The sequence below is a fragment of the Symphalangus syndactylus genome, chromosome 11, assembly GCF_028878055.3.
Source record: "Symphalangus syndactylus isolate Jambi chromosome 11, NHGRI_mSymSyn1-v2.1_pri, whole genome shotgun sequence".
NCBI lineage: Eukaryota > Metazoa > Chordata > Mammalia > Primates > Hylobatidae > Symphalangus > Symphalangus syndactylus.
This window is the reverse complement of record NC_072433.2, coordinates 128,511,201-128,530,815: the sequence shown is the minus strand read 5'-3', so window position 1 is coordinate 128,530,815 and position 19,615 is coordinate 128,511,201. Positions and strand designations below refer to the sequence as shown.

Here is a 19,615-nt window from a genome sequence, read left to right as displayed (position 1 = left end):
GAGTTCCTTTGTTGGGAAAGCATACAGCTGTTTGGAAAGTGTTCATTGTATTCCATCAAACCCTATTAGCATTACCAAGTACATTATTAGAATAATACTGAAGCTGACATTGTTATTCACTATAACTATCATTAAGCTATTTGAACACTCAACTTCCAAATCATTCTATTCACAATGACCGTCTTGATTTATGCATCCCTCATTGCTTGCATATTGCTGTTCTTAATTTGCCAACCTAGTGGATTACTCACCTGGTCAGGAATCTGGAGGACTTGCTTAGATACAAAATTTTATTTGATTTATAGCCAATAAAGAATTGGTTTTATAACAAATCCTAAGCGAAAAGAACAAAGTTAGATGCATCATATTGCCTGACTTCAAATTATACTACAAGGCTATAGTAACCAAAACAGGATGGTACCAGTATAAATCTAGATTAATGGAACAGAACAGAGAATCCGGAAATAAAGCCACATAACTACAACCAACTGATCTTCAACAAAGTCGGCAAAAATATATGATAGGGAAATGATACTCTATTCAATAAATGATGTTGGGCTAACCACCCATATGGAAAATTGGATAATCATATACCTAAGAGTAAAATTGGACCCATAGTTTTCACCATATATAAAAATTAACTCAAGATGGATTAAAGACCTAAACATAAGACCTGAAACTATAAAAATTCTAGAAGAAACCCTAGGAAAAACTATTCTAGATGTCGGCCTTGGCAAATAATTTATGGCCTAGTCCTCAAAAGCAAACATGACCAAAAAAAAAAAAAAAAAATGGACACTTCAAACTTAATTAAACTAAAAAGCTTCTGCACAGCAAAATAAGCAATCAACAGAGTAAGCAGATAACCCAGAGAATGGGAAAAATATTTGTAAAATATGCATCCAACAAAGGACTATTATTCAGAATTTATAAGGAAATCAAACAACAAAAACGACCCCTTTTAAAAGTGTGCAGGCTGGATGTGGTGGCTAACACCTGTAATCCCAGCCCTTTGGGAGGCCAGGGCAGGCTGATCTCTTGAGGTCAGGAGTTCAAGACCAGCCTGGCCAACATGGTGAAACCCGGTCTCAACTAAAAATACAAAAATTAGCCCGGCATGCTGGCAGGCACCGGTAATCCCAGCTACTAGGGAGGCTGAGGCAGGAGAATTGCTTGAACCCAGGAGGCGGACATTGCAGTGAGCCAAGATTACACCACTGCACTCCATCCTGGGTGACAGAACGAGATTCCAGCTCAAAACAAACAAACAAAAAAACAAACAAAAAGTGGGGCAAACAACATGAACAGACATTCTTCAAAAGGACACGTACAAGGGGCCAACAGACATATGAAAAATGCTCAATATCACTAATCATCAGAGAAATGCAAATTAAAACCACAACGAGATATCATCTTATACCAGTCAGAATAGAATGGCTATGATTAGAAAGTCTTAAACAACAAATATTGGTGAGGCTGCAGAGAAGATAGAATGCTTATATACTGTTGGTGGGAGGGTAAATTAGTACAAACTCTATGAAAAATAGTATGATGATTTCTCAAAGAACTGAAAATAGAACTACCATTCAACCCAGCAATCCCACTACTGGGTATATACGCAAAGGAAAAGGAATCATTATATCAAAACAATACCTGCACTTCTGTGTTTATCATAGCACTATTCACAATAGCAAAGACATGGAATGAACCTAAATGTCTATCAACAGAAGACTGGATAAAAAAAAATGTGGGTCCGGATGTGGTGGCTCATGCCTGTAATCCCAGCACTTTAGGAGGCCAAGGTGGGCAGATAACCTGAGGTTGGGAGTTTGACACCAGCCGGACCAACATGGAGAAACCCCATCTCTACTAAAAATACAAAATTAGCCAGGTGTGGTGGCGCATGCCTGTAATCCCAGCTACTCAGGAGGCTGAGGCAGGAGAATTGCTTGAACCCAGGAGTCAGAGGTTGCAGTGAGCCGAGATCATGCCATTGCACTCCAGCCTGGGCAACAAGAGTGAAACTCAGTCTCAAAAAAAAAAAAAAAAAAAAGAAAGAGAAAAAAAAAAGGAAAATGTGGGATATATATATATATATATAAATGTATATATAAGGATATACACACACACACACACACACGCATGCCATAGAATACTACACAAACCTAAAAAAAGAATAAAATCACGCCTTTTGCAGCAACATGGACGAAGCCGGAAGACATTATCCAAAGTGAAATAACTCAAACAGAAAAATGACGCATATTTTCACTTTTTAGTGGGAGCTCAACAGTGGGTACTTGTGAACATACAGAGTGGAATAACAGACACTGGGAACTTCAGAAGGTGAGAGAGTGGGAGGAGGGTGAGAGCTGAAAAATTACCTGTTGAGTACAATGTTCACTCTTTGGGTGAACTAAAAGGCCACACTTCCCTCTACACAATGTGTGCATGTAAGAAGCCTGCACTTGTACCCTTTGAATATTTTTTTAGATACTCTTCCGATAATAGGTAATTTTTCTCTAGGGTAATGGATAGGCATTTTCAAAATGGTTATACTTTGTAAGAGTCTTCAAAAAATTTAAAATATGAAAAATAAAAAGCAACTCTCTTCATGAGCCACTGCAAGGTCCTTACGTTCACAAAGGAATAGGGAAAAAGGGACAATCACGAAGTCCCAAGCTATGTCAGGCATGATGGAGACTCGTATTGAGTGTATTGTCAAGGGACACGTGTTATGATTACATGATTAGTGGGGCAACTGTCGGAATGCAATCTCCAAGTAGCATGTCCCAAGTTCAATTATTGGAGTGACACTGTCAGGGTGTCTGCTCTATGTGTAACTCATATTGTTAATTAAATGTGTTCAAAATGAAAACTTTGTATCATTTTAAATAAAACGTTAGTATCACTTTACATAAAAAGAAGGAAAACATAAAAATAAACATGCTGGAGACCTAATGACACTATGAAATTTGAGATAGACACTGTTGCCTATGGAAAGCTCTTCATTTTACAGGTAAAAAGGGGCCAGAGCGGTGTTAAAGATGTGTTAGCACCAAGCTGAGACTTCCTCCGCGATCTGATCAGAGGATTGAAAGATAACTGAAAAAGAATATCATTTCCAATACGCAAACTGATCTTATTTAATGCCACATACTAATTAAAATTGTCTTCTGCATCATCAGAAGTAAGCATCTCAAAATTAACAATAGGTTCCTATCAAAATCATGTGATAAATGATAGTTTCATTCCATCTTTGGCCCCAAGGCCCCATAAAAGTGTGTGTGTGTGTGTGTGTGTGTGTGTGTGATAGTTTTAAAGGAAAATTTATGTAATAAAATTCAAACAGGAAACAAGATAAGCTAAGGCTCTGAAAGCATCTATAAATAGCCATTCTCTTGATTTGGGTGGGAGTATCAACTCATAGCACCCTTGTGAAAAGCAATCAGGCAATATTTATTTATTGAGAGCTTTATGAATGTACATATCCCTTCTCTCTGTAATTTTACTCCTAGGAACGCATCCAAATGTTACATTCAAAAGAAGAATAAAACTGTATGAAGGAAGACGTTTAGTGAGACATGATTTATAAGGGGCAAAAATGAAAAACATCCTAAATATTCCATAGCAGGGACAAAGTTACATTTGGGTTTGTTAGTAGGAGATACTCCTAGGCCATGACCAAAAAGGCATTTGTGAAGACCATGTTCCAACCACTATCATCATCACTCCACTGCCCTCACTATCACTACCCTAAACTACTATAATAATGATATAGCAAGCATATGCTGGCCAATGTGCTGGGCACTTGGCATGAGTCCCCTCTAATATTTCCAACAGACCTCCCAAGTAAATCTTATCCCTTCTTAATCAATGAAGAAAGTTCAGAGAGGTTGCGTGCAAACTGCTCCAATTTACCTAGCTAGCAGAGAGAATATTTAAGACAAGCTATGTAGGAAAATACAGAATATCATATTCAACGCACTCTATTTTGTATACACTACACTGATGACAGAAGAATATTAAAATCTCAATGAAAGAGACTAAGTAAGAGACACTTTAGTCTCTAGGAAGTGAAAAGGACTCTATATACAGGCAAAGAAAACTCGATTCTGTATAAAACAGAAGAAAAAGCAAGATTAATATAATGAACAAACAAAAAAGCCAACCACCCAAAAGGAATCCAACCCTAAACAAAGAAACAGCATTGGCCGGGTGCGGTGGCTCACACCTGTAATCCCAGCACTTTGGGAGGCCGAGGCAGGAGGACCACGAGGTCAGGAGTTTGAGACCAGCCTGACCAACAAGGTGAAACCCTGTCTCTACTAAAAATACAAAAATTAGCCAGGTGTGATGGTGCGCACCTGTAATCCCAGCTACTGGGAGGCTGAGGCGGGAGAATCACTTGAACCTGGGACATGGAAGTTGCAGTGAGCTGAGATCGCGCCACTGTACTTCAGCCAGGACGACAGAGCAAGACTCCATCTCAAAAAAAAAAAAAAGAGAAAAAGAAAATTAGAGTGCGTTGTATTTACACAAAACTGATATTTAACATCTATGAAGATTCTGTTGCTTTATTAAGGGTGGCAAATGTAGGAAATATGTAAAATACATGTAATATCTGAATATCATTCATGATAAAAAATACCTTGGGCCTCAGATGAGAGCATGGTCTAGGGAAACACTTTAAAAAGATGTGAAGTCTGTGCAGATGTAAAGGACTGGTGAATGGGCTTCATCCCAGAGCAAATATAGGTCTCAGTTCATGATGACAATATATGTCTAAATGTGTCCGAAGTAATGACAAAGCATACTGTGTCATCAATAATGAACTTTGCATAGCGTGTCATGAAGTGCTTGCTTGTGTTTTCATACCCACAAATGGGTGATATTTCTGTCCTCACGGGTGTCCAGAGTGGTCAGGTCCCTGAGTCCCGTCCCCATCCTACCTCTGGTGTCCTCCCAGCTCACCAGCTAATCAACTCCACAGCTGCCCATCCATTTCCTTGATTATTACTGCACATCCCAGAAGTATGGCAATTGGCACAATTGTGTTAATCCCTGGATCTAAAGGGCCCAAGAAAAGAAGCAGGCAGCTCCGATTCTGGAAAAACAGTACCTGGAAGGGACAGGGTGGGGTGCTGCTGGAGGTATTGACTGTAGAGAAGCCACCATGTGCACGTCGACTCTCTGGGCCCGCCACGGTGGGCATCTTAAAGGAATGACTGAAGTCAGGACATCCTACTTCTTCTGATGCTTAACTTTTTGTCTTTCATTAGGAGAAACATCAGTGAATATTTATCTATGGCTCTGTGTTTCCGAGTCTGTGGCTCTGCTTCTATCTTTGTCTGTGATTTGTGTGTATAACTATGTGTTTGTGGCCAACTGTCTACTTCTATATTTGTGGCTGTACCCACCTTTGATTGAGTCTGTGATAATGAGTTTGTGTGTTCTGCCATATGTTTCTGTATGACTGGGATTGTGTAGGAACCATCATACCTGATTTGACTGACATCCATATACCCTGGTTCGGGACAACCCTCTGTGTGTCTGTGTGTGTGTGTGTGTGTGTGTGTGTGTGTGTATTTGCATCTGTCATTTCATGCATGAAGCCTGTGAGGGTGCCAATGTGTGGCCAGAAACTCAGAGAAGGACAACACAAAAACGGTGGAGAGAAAAATAATGTAATCACTTCAAGAGATGGTTATAAAAGGCAGAAGAGCAGTGTATGGGAAAGAACTGAAGATCAGGGTAAAGGAGGGGTGTATTAAGATCTCCTGACTTCTGCTGTTGCCAATACCAAGCGGGCAAAGATTTTTAAAAAAGCATTTTGGGGTACAAGTGCTAGAGTAGACCTGTTGACATTGAGGAGCCTGTTGGACGTGAAGCAGAGATTTCTAGGGGACATGAGGAATTGCACTCAGGAGGGAGACAAATGTCACAATCACTCATAAACAATCACTGCAAGAGATGGAGACGATGGCACAACCCAGATTATGGGAAGAGGGAAAAGGGAGGAACGTAACCATTTGATGAGTTTCTAAAATGTCAGCAAACGCCACAGAAAGTTTAGTCGGCAAAAGAAGAAAAACCAGAAGGACAGAGAGGAGAATTCCAAAAAGGAACAGCGCACAGCCACATTACACAATGCAGAGGTCTCCTCCAACATCACAGAGGCTGCCAGGAGGCTGCTGGGCTTGACCATGAACAGATGACGGCTGAATTTAGAAAGAGCAGCTTTTGGTGTGCGCTAGGTGATTACATGAATAGTGAGGACTTTGGCATAGAAGGAAAGGAGAGCTACGGAAAGAAGTTCTTCAGTTAAATGGGAGACAAGGAATGGGGCTGACCTTGAAGAAGAAGGGGTCAGAAGAAAGAAAACACATTGGTGAATGAATGAAGATGTGAGAGAGCAGAGGAGATGCCCACAGGAGGTGTGAGAGGAGAGAATCAGCGGCTACATCAGCCTCAGAGAGGAGGCCCAACACTGCTCCCCTTGTGGCAAGACACAGAGGGGTTGAAGGAAATTGTCTTATCTATAAAGGAGGATAATGTGCCTGTCGTCTAGGCTGTCAGAATGAAATGAGAAACTGCATGTGAAAGTGGTCTGCACTCTCTAAAGAACTGCAGAAAAGCGAAGGATGAGTCTTATTAACACCAAGACAGAGGAAGTGAGAAAATGAGCGTGAGCCACTCAGTCCCTATCAGGAGTGAGTAATTTGGCTGTGAGTGGCCTAAGGCCAGATCTGAAACACAGACACATGTAGACACTCAGCCCCTTCCAGCTTTCCAGATTCACTAGACGGGTGCAGATGTCAAATGTTGTCTGTGACATCAAATGCACACTCTTATGCACATGTGGGTTTACACACACACCAGAATCCATTTGATAGACACACATACACATGCAATCAGGAACAGATGCGCATGCAACAGACATGCATCAGCTGCCTAGACCCACGGACATATGCCACACATCCTCTCACTTCCAATGTGCTGAACACAATCCCCTCAGTCACAGGAACAGACATAGGCACGCAGAGGTGTGCAGAGGAGACTGAGGTTCTGGGGCCACCACCAACACCAGACCGTGTGTGCCTTGTGGGATTCCCCCGCACAGCAGTCTCTGGACAGTGACCCACAGCACCGTTAGCCTGGGTCATCCGAGGCCTGCTGCAGCCTCATCCAGACTTGCTTCCGTCACAGGGGCAGTGTTGTGTCTTCAGGGAGCCTCATGCATGCTGGATTCTGTTAGAGGAGCGTTGTCATCCCTACACAAAGATCTCTGGTTTCACGCAGCTAAGCAAGGTCTTCATCTTCCTGTCTTAGGGCATTTGAGGTTAAAATCTCATTTGCTTTCCTCCCTGTTTCCCAATCTCAGGGGAAATTGAAAGTGCATTAAAAGCAAGTATCATGCTATCTGGAAGCACCACATCACTCAGGCCCAAAGAACATATATCAGAACTAAAGGGGACACCCCTGAAACAGTGAGGGGCAGGGGAGGGGTTGAGGATGGGAAGGGAGGGTGGAGGTCAAGGGAAACAGGAAGACAGAAAGAAAAAAAGAACGTGAGAAGGAGCGAGAGAGTAGATTCATATTAACTACATCATTCATTCATTCTTTCATTCATTTCTTCAAAACATATCACTCAAGCCCTTTCTCTCTCCCAGGTATAATTCTGGGCATCTGGGATGGTGCAGTGCCTAAAAGAAGCAAGCGCCCTCATGAAGCTTCTATTCTAGAGAGAGGGGGCAAACCACAGAAGGAGAAAGAGAAGAACACATACGGCTCAAGAGAAAAAAAGATCAGCGGGGAGGAGGGCTGGAAGTGCTCAGGGGGAGGGGGTGCTGATGTTGTAGACAGGGAGGCAAGAAGGGGTCCACCGATGAGATGGCAGTGGAAGATGGAGGAAGAATGGGCCAAGTGGGCAGGAGGAGGAGGCACGGCCAGCAGCAGGAGCCTACCGGGCATGGCGGAGCTTCAGCACCACGGCAGCTGCTGGCCTGGGCAAGGTGAGCGCTGTGAGGGGAAGGAGACAGTCAGGGCCTGGTGAAAGGGAAGTCAGACCCTGGAGAGACACATAAGCCATGGAGAGGGCCCTGGCTTTTACTCCGCATGAGGACGGAGCCCTGGAAAGGTTTTGAGCTGAGGAGTGTAGCTGCAATAAAAGGATCATAGCTGCTTTGTGGAGAGTAGACTTAAAGCGATGAAAGTAAATAAATTAGTTGGATTTCCTCCTTCTCCCAGGTCTGTCGTAAGATAACAAGCTACATTCATTGTAGCTCAGTGCTCATTGTCCTACAATGATTTGCGTGTCCTCTAGGTTATCAGAATGAAATGAGAAGCTGCATGTGAAAGTGGTCTGCATTCTAAAGAACCTACATTGTCCTGCAATGAACGCTCAGGCTCCTCCCACAATGCAAATGTGAGCATTTGATTTATGGAAAGGGAGGGTTGGAGTCAATTTCTCTGGCTGGAGCCCTTCTCCCCAGCAATATTTTAAAAGTATTATTGAGGTATAATTTACGTACCATGAAATTCACCCGTTTTAAGTGTGTAACACAATGATTATTAGGAAATTTACAGTTGTGCAATCCCCACCACATCTTATTTTAGAACATTTCCATCACCCTTAAATGAAACCTCATGCCCATTAGCAGTCATTCCTGATTTACCACAGCCACTGGCAACCACAAATCTACTTTCTGGCTGTATATGTTTGTCTTTTCTGGACATTTCATGAAAAGAAACCACGCGATATATCCCCACAGTATTTCCATGAACTTCATCCTCTTTCATTGTTGATGTGAAGACTAAACAGAAACGGCTGCAGCGCCATCCAGTGACTGGTCAGGGGTGTGTCAAGGTCAGCCCCCTGGCTTTCAGGTGGGACCATGCTCAGGGGACATCCCAGCCCATATCCTTGCTGCCCAGGAAGGCTGAGGCCTCCAGGTACCTGCAGTCAGCAACTCCTCCATCAGCCTCCCTCCCCGCCAGGTGTGGATGCTGAGAACCCCTCCCCAGTTGCGTGGTCTGTTTCCCAGGAGCCAACCTCTAACACCCACCAAGGCATGGTGCTCAGTGTTGAGACCAAATGGGGAAGGTGTCCCGAAAGTGAAGAAGTGTTCACTTTTGTTATGTCTGCCAGACTGGCATTCTACAGCTGGGACCTCACTCCAAGTTTTGTCTGTCCCTGCCCCTTTCCGTCACACCCAGCCAAGGCATAAAAGCCTTCCCTAACAGCCAAGTGGAGGAAGTGGCGAGATTTGAGAGAAATGATCCTACTTCCTGCACACCTGAACACAAGGCCACACGAAGCTCGGCCCGGGCTGGCCACCTGTTGGAGGATCTCCTATATACGCCGACATTCAAACAAGCAAAGAGTGTCCAGATAATTCGCATGTCTTCATTCCCTCTTTCTGCACTCCTGGACCCTGGCTTTGCATAACAGAGTAAGTGATAGAGAGAAATAGTGAAAACCTTATAAACAAACCACAGGCCTCTATCATCTTTGTTCCCTCTCCTACTTTCATAACTTCTGGGCAAACTTGTTTGCTAAGAGGAGATATTTCTAGCAAGGCAAAGCATTGCAGAAGCTGAAATACGTCTTCCTGGAAGGCAGGGAGTTAAGGGAGAACAGTGAAAGGTGAGACTCATGCAGTCAACCCAGCCCAATTATGGACAGTCTTGTAAGTCAAGATAAGAAGATTGGATTTGCTTCCAAGGCAATAGGGAGCCTGTGCAGGCTTCATGCAAAGATGTGATGCGTTGGGTTTGAGTTCAAGGACCTGAGGGTTATTCCTTTGGAGAGTTTGACGCTTATATTCTAGACTCAAGATGACATAACCTGGTTCCTTCTAACCTTTATAACCCTAAGATTTACCTGGGATCCTAGTCCTGGATTCACCAAGTCTGCCATAGAAAACACTGCCATTGATTGAGTATTTATTACATGCCAGGCACAGTGCTAAACATATTGTACTATTATCTCACTTAATCCATTCAACGACTTGCTGGCAGAACCACCATGGCTGTTTTCCTGAAGTTAAAAGATGTAAAAGACTCATCCCGAGTCGTTCAGCTCTTTGGTCTCTGTAACTCCAGAACCATCTGCTCTAAAAACACTTTGCTATAAACCTCCCCAGGGTTGCTGCTGGAGACCACCTTTTCAAGGAGGTCCGTGCTTGGCTGGAGAGATCATTTGATCCATTTACTCAGGTATAACTAGATAATCACAGCTTTAACATTTTCCCAGAGAGAACAAATCTCCAGCCCCTGGCTAAAAGGAGCTACCTATACTGCAGGGGGACAGCTTAATTGTCTGCAAATTTTTGCAAATGAATGGAACTGCAGAAGCCAATCTCCAATTTATTCTGTTCTTGCAGCTGATCTCATTGTGCTACAAAGTTGCTAGGAGGACAGTTCTGTTCTACTCAATTCACGTTTTGTATGCAATCAAACACATGGTTCAGCCAGCTTTGCAGTACCTGGAGCTACATTTAAAGTTTGCTTCATTGCCTCCTGGGGCTGAAATTTCCCTACTTAAGGAAGAAAAACCCAATAAATATCCAACTTTCTGCCGCAAATTTAAAAGGTTGGAGAAGCAAGATACAAGCTTACTAAATTTCCATGTATCTATTTTCCCAATATTCTAGAGGCCAAATATCAGCAAAACTAAGTCACCCACTGCAGATTTACTGTACAGAATTATGCTGACAATAAAACGTGGTGATATAGAAATTACCTGTTGTTAGTTATTCATATCATCTCATGGCAGGGGGTGTGAGGGAACTCATTTTAAAGAGTCAGAGAAGATGATGGTTGGTGGATTCACAGGACGGCATTAAGCCAATATGCTGTTGTAAATTACACCACTCAGTGCCTATCAAGGGCCCCCATACAACCAGGAGAAATGGGTACAAGCCATTGTTGCCTTGAGTCACACGCATGCATCCTTTGCAGTAGGGACCGCCGGCAACATCACAAACAACATCTCCAGTAATGAAAGTCATAGATCAGAGGCTCTGGGGATGGCCAATCTCAAAATTAAAATAAAAAATGCATAGAAGGTCCAATAACCAATCATCTGAATCACCACCTAGGAATCATTACATTACATTACTAACGTAATGAATATCTCAGTCATTTCCATTGGTACATATGCTTCGGGTAGAAAAGAAATTGCTTTGCCCAAACAAGTGAGTGGAGAAAAGAAGTAACAGGTTTCATCAGGGGAGTCTGAAACTGGAGGGTTAAATCCAGATGTTCTCTCTCCAGCAGCCAGCGAGATCTTTTAAAAACATTCTTCTCCTCCTCATTAAGCCTACAGGGTATATAGGCTTCCCCTTGCCAAAGGATGAAGCCTCGGGGTTTGCTAAGGCCAGGACCATCCAGCAGACTTGGCTCCTGATGACGACTCTGACCTCAAGTGCTCTTACTGTCCTCCTGGCTCTGCTTCTCAGCGGCACGCACCCTCTTTAGACCCTCCAATTGCAGGTGCTTGTCTGAGGACTTCTCACCTTGTGACTTCCCTTCTCGTCCCTCCCCTCTTTTGCCTGGTTAACCCCCAACCCATCCTTCTACTCTCTGCTCAAGCACCACTTCTAGGCTTCCTCAGTCTCTTTTGCTATGAGGATTGGCTGCACTTTGCCTTTTTCCCCTAGAGCCCTGTCTCAGCTTCTGATCACACATTCATTCAGTGCCACTGTGTCATCACTGCTAGTCTTCCATACAAGGCTCCCAGCTCCAAAAAGGCAGACTCTACATTTTCCTGGTCTGCTGCTATGCCCCCTGGTGCCTAGCACAAGACGGGCATAGAGCAGGTGTCTAAAAAACACTTAAAATATTACTAAATAAAGAAATTATGAAATAAATATAGAGTTATTGTAAGAATTTGAGTAATGCAGGTAACGGAGTTAGCACAGCAGCTGGTGCAGAGTATTTGCTCCATGACTGTGTCTAATAAATAAATGAGTAGGATGTCGGTGTTTCCACTTTGATTTCGTCTTTAATAGAGAAATCTTCTCTCTAGTAAGACTAAAACTGCCCCTCTCCGTTGGATTATTTTATCCTGGGGTGCTCAATGCTTTGTGAAGTAACCAAATCTATAGAAAATTTTTACAAAATTCTCCCTTTTGTTAAACCAAAATCTACCACAGGGCTCTTGGTTTTGTTTTCTGGAGTTGCATGGAAGTCCTCCCTTTTTCATACGATAGCATCAGCTGTCTGAGGTCAATCTGGTGTTGGCTCACGCTCCCTGCTTCTGCGTTCCTTGTAACTTCTGCCATCCAAACACCACCAGTTCCCAGAATCATCTCCACCAGACGTGGGTTCCACATGTTTTCCTCCTTATAAGTGCTGTAATTTATAAGTTGGTCTTAAAGTTCCTCCTCAAATATCCTGAAATTATCCTAATAGCCAAATATATTGACTATAAAGTTGAGAAATATTTTTTAAAAATAAAGTGCACAGGGTCGGGCGCGGTGGCTCACACTTGTAATCCCAGCACTTTGGGAGGCCGAGGCAGGCGGATCACGAGGTCAGGAGATCGAGACCATGGTGAAACCCTGTCTCTACTAAAAATACAAAAAAAAATTAGCCGGGCGTGGTGGCAGGCGCCTGTAGTCCCAGCTACTCGAAGAGGCTGAGGCATGAGAATGGCGTGAACCCGGGAGGCGAAGCTTGCAGTGAGCCGAGATTGCGCCACTGCACTCCAGTCTGGGTGACAGCAAGACTCCGTCTCAAAAAATAAATAAATAAATAAATAAATAAATAAATAAAGTGTACAGTGTTCACGCAGGTCTGGTAAATAGATACAATGATGCTAAAGAGAAAGGTACAGATGTTTTACTGAAAAATAATGTAACTATGTTTGATAGCCTTTAAAGTGTTCATGCTTTTTGACTAATTTAACTTCTAGGAACACATTGCAGAGAAATAATCAAAATGAACACACACATAATACACTCAGACAGGTATTTACTATCATATTATGGGGAAACTAACAAAAACGACGTAACCACATTACCCATCAAGAGGAAGAGATAAACGGTTAATTACACCTCCTTTTTGGCTATGTCTTCTAACTCCCAACCCACAAACACCTAAAAACACATTAAGCCCTCCAAATAGAGGCTTATGTGTATATACATAGGGCACACGTGTATACACATACCACATAGAAACACAAATTTCTAATCACCGAGAACTTCCTGTCTCGTTTTCTCTCTGTCTTTCTGTGTCTCTGTCTCTGTCTCCCTCTCAAATCCTGTTTGCTTGCTTTACGATAGGTGGAGCCTGGATCCCTGAATGTCTTCACACAGTGCAGTTCCCTGCCAACAGGACTGGTTTGTTGTTAACTGCTGGTTTGCTAGAGTAATTAGCCTGCCCTAACTGATACGGAGACCAAATACACAACTGTTGCATGTGTGAATATATGAAAGAAAAATTAATTAATGAACACACAAAGGTATAGAAATCAAGAAGGAAACCCAGAGGGAGATAAAATGAATAAGTAAAGCAAAGCAGAGAGTTCTAAAATTACTGTTTCCAAAAATGGCACAAAGCCCTAGAACTCCGGAAACTTTTTTCTCCAAAGTTTTACTAAACTTATGTGGGTATAAGAAAATTTGTGCACATATTGATATTTAAGGAAAAAGAGTTATTCACTTCCTTGATATAGTGGCTTAGATCTAAATATGTATTTAACATGCATGAGATCCAGGAAAACAAGACTGAATGCTTCATCAGGGAGAAGTTCGTATAGTTTATTTTTATTTCTCTTTCTTTTTAGGTTTTTGATATTCCATAAAATGATGAAACTATGAAATAGAGAGGAGTTAGTTTTATGAATTCTTGTTGAAGTCAAGTTATGAAGATCTATTGATATGATCCAGGCTTTTATGATGGATACAGCAAGTGTTTCACTGCTTCTCATCTCAACTCCATTCTCCAATCCAATGCCCGAGTGTTCTGATCAAACATAAATGTAATTATGTCACTCCCTTATGTTAAGGCATTCACATGCTCTAGTGGAGACTCTAATTGTCCTAGCATACCACGATCTGCTCTCCCGAACTGTCAGCAACTCTCTCCCATGTGATATACGTGCAACCTCATGATCGACTTGCAAATCCTCAAACACATCACGCTTTCACTCAGGATCCTTCTTTGCTTCCTCCATTTGGCAAACAAATCAACATTATTTATGCTTTAGTCTAAATGTCACCTCTCCCAGGAAGTCTACCCTGACTCTCTACTTTAAGTGCAATCTTACTGCACATGGGACATTCTTCTATCATGGCACTATCCAATGACACTATAACAATAGAAGTTAGGGATTTTTTTACTCTACTCCTCCCAAGACCACGAGCACATTGAAGGCAAATTTTATTCCTTGCCATTTCTATTTTTTTATTTTTTTCTTTTTCTTTTTTTTTTTTTTTTTTTGAGACGGAGTCTCGCTCTGTCGCCCAGGCTGGAGTCCAGTGCTGCGATCTCAGCTCACTGCAAGCTCCGCATCCCGGCTTCACGCGATTCTCATGCCTCAGCCTCCCGAGAGGCTGGGACTACATGGCACCCACCACCACGCCCGGCTAATTTTTTTTTTTTTTGCAACAACCTTATATATACATTTAGGGATTAGTGTACCCAGCCAACAGATATTTATTGACCATTTTCCATGGACCAGGCACTGTGGTGGTTGCTGAGTAACAAGAAAACAGGAAAAGTCCAAGTGTAACCCAAGGTCCCAGGGTTTTGGGGGTATGCCCCATGATCCCAAGGTTTTGGGGTATGCACTGTGAAGAAGTAGCCACTTGTAACTGTTACATCTTGGTTTTTGCTGTTTCAAAAACTTCAGAAAAAAGCCCGACCCTGGCAAAACAAAAGCTGGTTGGATCCAGAGATGTCTGCGTTGGAAACGAACTTCGGTTATCCATCGGTATTACCATACTACAAACAGCGCCCAGGGAGGAGCTTATTCACCACTGCCTATACATGAGTGAGTACTGTACAGACAGTAAGTGTGCAGGAGGATGTAGCAGCACGATCGGTGACTGAGCATGTGCTGCCTTTACTGCACCTCTACCTACAGTGACTCAGCTCGCCAGCCCAGTAAAAGCCCTGTTTTCTTTTGTGTTCTGGGAGGCACCGCTTCGGGAACTCTCCCCAGTGTTCTTCCTCATTGCAAGGCATAAAATCCCTTCTTAAATCCTCCTTGGTTGTGGTCACTGGATTGTCACCTACCAAGCAACCAGAACCAGCTGTCCTGTGGTTAACACAAGCTACCCTGTAGCTTTTCATTTTGAAAGACAGACAAGCCAATTAAACATCATAAATGCATCTTGAGTATATTAAAGAAGCAACAGTTGATAGAGTGATCAGAACATGAGATCTGCAAGTTTCTGTACAGTTGGGCCATCCTGAAAACACATTTACTTAAACAGACTTTGTTTTCTGCTACTAGTTAGACTTAATCCAGCTCTATATCTGAAAAGTTGAATCTAAAAATGAAACAGCAACAGAAAATAACCCCACATATTCTACCATTTGCTCTAAAATGTCAGCTTCCCCACGTTTGAACCTCTAGTTAACAATAAAACAAAAACACACGCTTTGGATGAAAATTTGCCAAACCACACTTCCAAGATGCAATTGCCTCTGAAATATTTCATGAATCTAGCAGGAGCAATAACAACACAAATCAAGACTTGCTAGCTTCACTGGAGGTGAAAAATGTTTTAAACATGTTTATATTCTTTAGTCAGAAGTCCATTCAACCACATGTGATGGTGATGAGAATATAATGGATACAGTTTCCCTCTATCTGCTCCGGCATTGATAAAATATTCATGTTCAATAGCTACTTGTGATCAGGTGGAGGCATCTTGCAACGCTTTACAGAAGGGATTGTTTTTCCAATACACATATGTACTCCTGCCTCCACAGCTGTGTTAATTTGAGCATGTATTCTAGATGTGACCACACGTGATCCAGGTACCATGCTTTCCTCATCTGCCTGAGCTCATAATTGTCTGGCTGGCCTTTGAGACAGCCCTTGTTAGAAAACCTGCACTTGGAAAAACAATTCTTTTCAATTCAGTGGATATTTATTAGGGGTTTGACATGTACCTTCCCCGTGGCACTGTCACCATAAATGATACATGACTATCCACAGGCATCTAAAACTCAACATGTCCTAAACTTAACTGAAAATCCTGCCCTTCCCACTTACTCCTTCCAAAGCTATGGGGTTTCCTGCCTCCCTTTTCTCAGCAGGCGAGGGGTTAGGCACTCACGTCGTGTGAAAGCCTTCTTCGGTTCTCACCATACTGCACCCACGAGGGGTTGCCAAGTCCTACAGATTCCACCTAGGAAAATTTCCCAGGAATCCATCCCTTCCCTCTCTATGACCACATTCCCTGCTATGATCCTCATCTTTTCCCTGCTTTACTGTAGGCCACCTGAGGGATCTTCGTGACTTCTGGTTTCCTTTTTGTACGGGAGCCCACTGGATAGTAGAATCACGACAACCAAGACCTCAATACTCTTAGTGTGCGCTCCCCAGGAGCAGACCCTGAGACGAGGATTTAACAGCAAGTACTTTATTGGCGGGTCATCCCAGGAAATGTGGGTAGGAGAAAGAGGAAGTAAGGCAGGGAGGGGAAGGAAGTTGATGAGGGAAACATTAACAAGCACATTCGCACTGGGGAATTCCAGGAGGCAGGGCAGAACCTGTGACTCGGAAGGGCAAGGGAGCTGGGGGATTTATAGCCCAGTTCCCATCAGTCATTTACTGAGGACTCTCCTAGGGATGGGTACACATTCTCCAGGCTTGTGATAAGGCAAAGAAATGCACAGACTGGCCTGATGTGTTCTAACTGCAAAGCCCAGGTGATACAGACAAGAGACAGCCAAGGGTCCCCAGCAAAACCCTGCCTTCGAGTCTAAAATAGCATGAAGGCTGAAAAACCGGACTGCTGGTCCTGGATGAAGCCCACCCTTTCCGGACCAACTCTTTCTAAATCATGCCCATCTGTGCACTGGGAGGATGGGGTGGAGCCTAAGGCAGTTTGCGCCCTTTGCAGTGGGGAGGAGCCTGGCCTCTCTTGTTTCTGTGGTCACCTGGGATTCAATCTGTGAGGCGGGAGACCTGCAAGCAGGACCCTCTCTCGCTTTGCTGAGAGTTATTATTCCTTTTTCTACAATAACTTCTGTTTCTCACCCTTGTATGTGGCTGTGAGCCCAGTCTTTCCTGGTTCTTTGACAAGAATTCAGTTTTAACTGAACTAAGGGGAAAGTTCTGCAACACAAAGATACACAGGTGGGGCATGGACACAGCTGGCTTTTCCACCTAAGGTTCCTTCCTCTGTGGTCCTTTGCCTCCTTCATTGCCACAAGCATAGTGTATAGTGGAGGTGCATCATGTGGATACTTCACAACCATGGCCTTAACTACACACCTGGGGAATGAAGGAAGAGAAAGAGATAAGAAGAAAAAGAGGGGCCAGGTGCGGTGGCTCACGCCTGTAATCCCAACACTTTGGGAGGCCAAGACGGGTGGATAACAAGGTCAGGGAGTTAAGACCAGCCTGGCCCAGATGGTGAAACCCCGCCTCTACTAAAAATACAAAAATTGGCTGAGTGTGGTGGCAGGCACCTGTAATCCCAGCTAATCGGGAGTCTGAGGCAGGGAATTGCTTGAACCTGGGAGGCGGAGCTTGTAGTGAGCTGAGATCATGCCACTGCACTCCAGCCTGGGCAACAGAGTAAGACTCCATCTCAAAAAAAAAAAAAAAAAAAAAAGAAGGAAAAAGAGGAACAAAGAGTCAGAAGAGAGAATGAATTATGTGACTATATAAAAAAAAACCCACTGAAAATTCCACTCAAAAAGCAAATGCCCCAGAATCAATTCACGGTGAGAAAGAGAATTCAGCTTTCTCTTCACCTGTTTTCAGGTCCTCAGCCTCTCATACTGTGAATGCTCGTTGCACTGAAGAGGACTCTAGTGTGTAAACACAGGAGTTTCCCTATTTTTCAGATGAAAAGCTCCTAAATGCAAACTACTTCCTCTGGTGTCTAGTGGAAAAACAGAACTTGTCCTATACTGGAAAGAAGGCTGGTTGGATGGGTCTACCTGGGAGATATTGTGTCAATCTCCAAGGTGGATTTTTTTCTCAAAAATTTAATTCATTTATTCAACAAGTATTTATTGAGCACCTATTATGTACCAAACTATTTATACCGAGGAGAGAATCACCACCACCACCACCAACGAACTCTTTCTTTTTCAAGATTTCCCCATAGGTCGCCCTTTTCCTGGTTTCTCTGGCCAGAAAGTTGGAAATTCGATGGGACTCTTAGCTACCTGCCTGACCAGCCCCCTGCAGTATGACTAGAATCCAGTCCCAAAGCAAAGCCAAAGAAGAAAAAATAACCTAACATAGGAAACTCTCCTCAGTGAAATCACCTCTCCAAGATTTGACTCCCTTCAATCCACCTATCCAACTGCTTTGGTTTGCTCTTCACAGTTTTCAAATGTGCAAGTCTGTCTGTCTGTCTGTGTGTGGGGTGTGCATGCACTTGAGTGTGTATCCGTCCAGAGTTTTAGCTTAGCATTCGGTAGGAGGGATGGACTATACGTTGGGCTTATACTGCCATTCCAGATTATACTTTTTTTAAAAAAAATTCATCCACATAGAAAAGGTTCATCAGAGAAACTCCAAAAAATATATTAAAACACAGAAGAAAAGTAAATTTATTTACCATCCTGTATCAGACAAACAGAATAGCATTTTAGTGGACTTCCTTCTAGGTTGTAATATACTTTTTGATTAAGTTGAAATTCAACGGTGTCAGCAATTTTGTATTTTGGTTTTTAAACCCCAAGTTTTCTTTCCTCCCACGTCACAGATTCTGTAAACATAATTTTAGTTGCTGCCCAACACATCTCGTGGATGTATCAATATGTATTAAACCATTCCCTTGATATGCTTGTTTTTGTTTTGTTTTGTTTTGAGGCGGAGCCTCGCCCTGTTGCCCAGGCTGGAGTGCAATGGCCTGATCTTGGCTCACTGCAACCTCCACCTCCTGGATTCAAGCTATTCTCCTGCCTCAGCCTCCCAAGTAGCTGGGATTACAGGCACATGCCAGCATGCCCGGCTACTTTTTTTGTATCTTTAGTAGAGACAGGGTTTCACCATGTTGGCCAGGCTCGTCTTGAACTCCTGACCTCAGGATCCACCCACCTTGGCCTCCCAAAGTGCTGGGATTATAGGCATGAGCCAGGGTGCCTGGCCTGCTTGTATGTTAAGTGCTTCCAATTGTTTCTTACTACACATAAAAGGCAAATAAAGTGATGTTGTAGGCAGAGTTTCATTTGCTTTTGCTTGTTTTTCTGTAATGAGAATTCCTTAGAATAGATTAGCAAAAGCAGTATTACTGGATCAAAGTTATGAACATTTTAAAAGTCCTGTAACATATTGACAAATCATCCATCAGTGGAATAAAATCATCACTGGAAACAAATTTAATCTTGCGAAGGCAGGACATTGTTCCAACACATTTCTCTCATCACAACTTTTTTTTTTTTTTTTTTTTTTTTGAGACGGAGTCTC

General features: G+C 42.9%; 1 protein-coding gene across 4 annotated transcripts in view; it reads right to left on the bottom strand.

The window, feature by feature from the left end:
* The window catches only part of CDH13 (cadherin 13), a 1,187,225-nt gene that overhangs the window by 676,110 nt on the left and 491,500 nt on the right, over nucleotides 1-19,615 (bottom strand). The window lies entirely within an intron of this gene.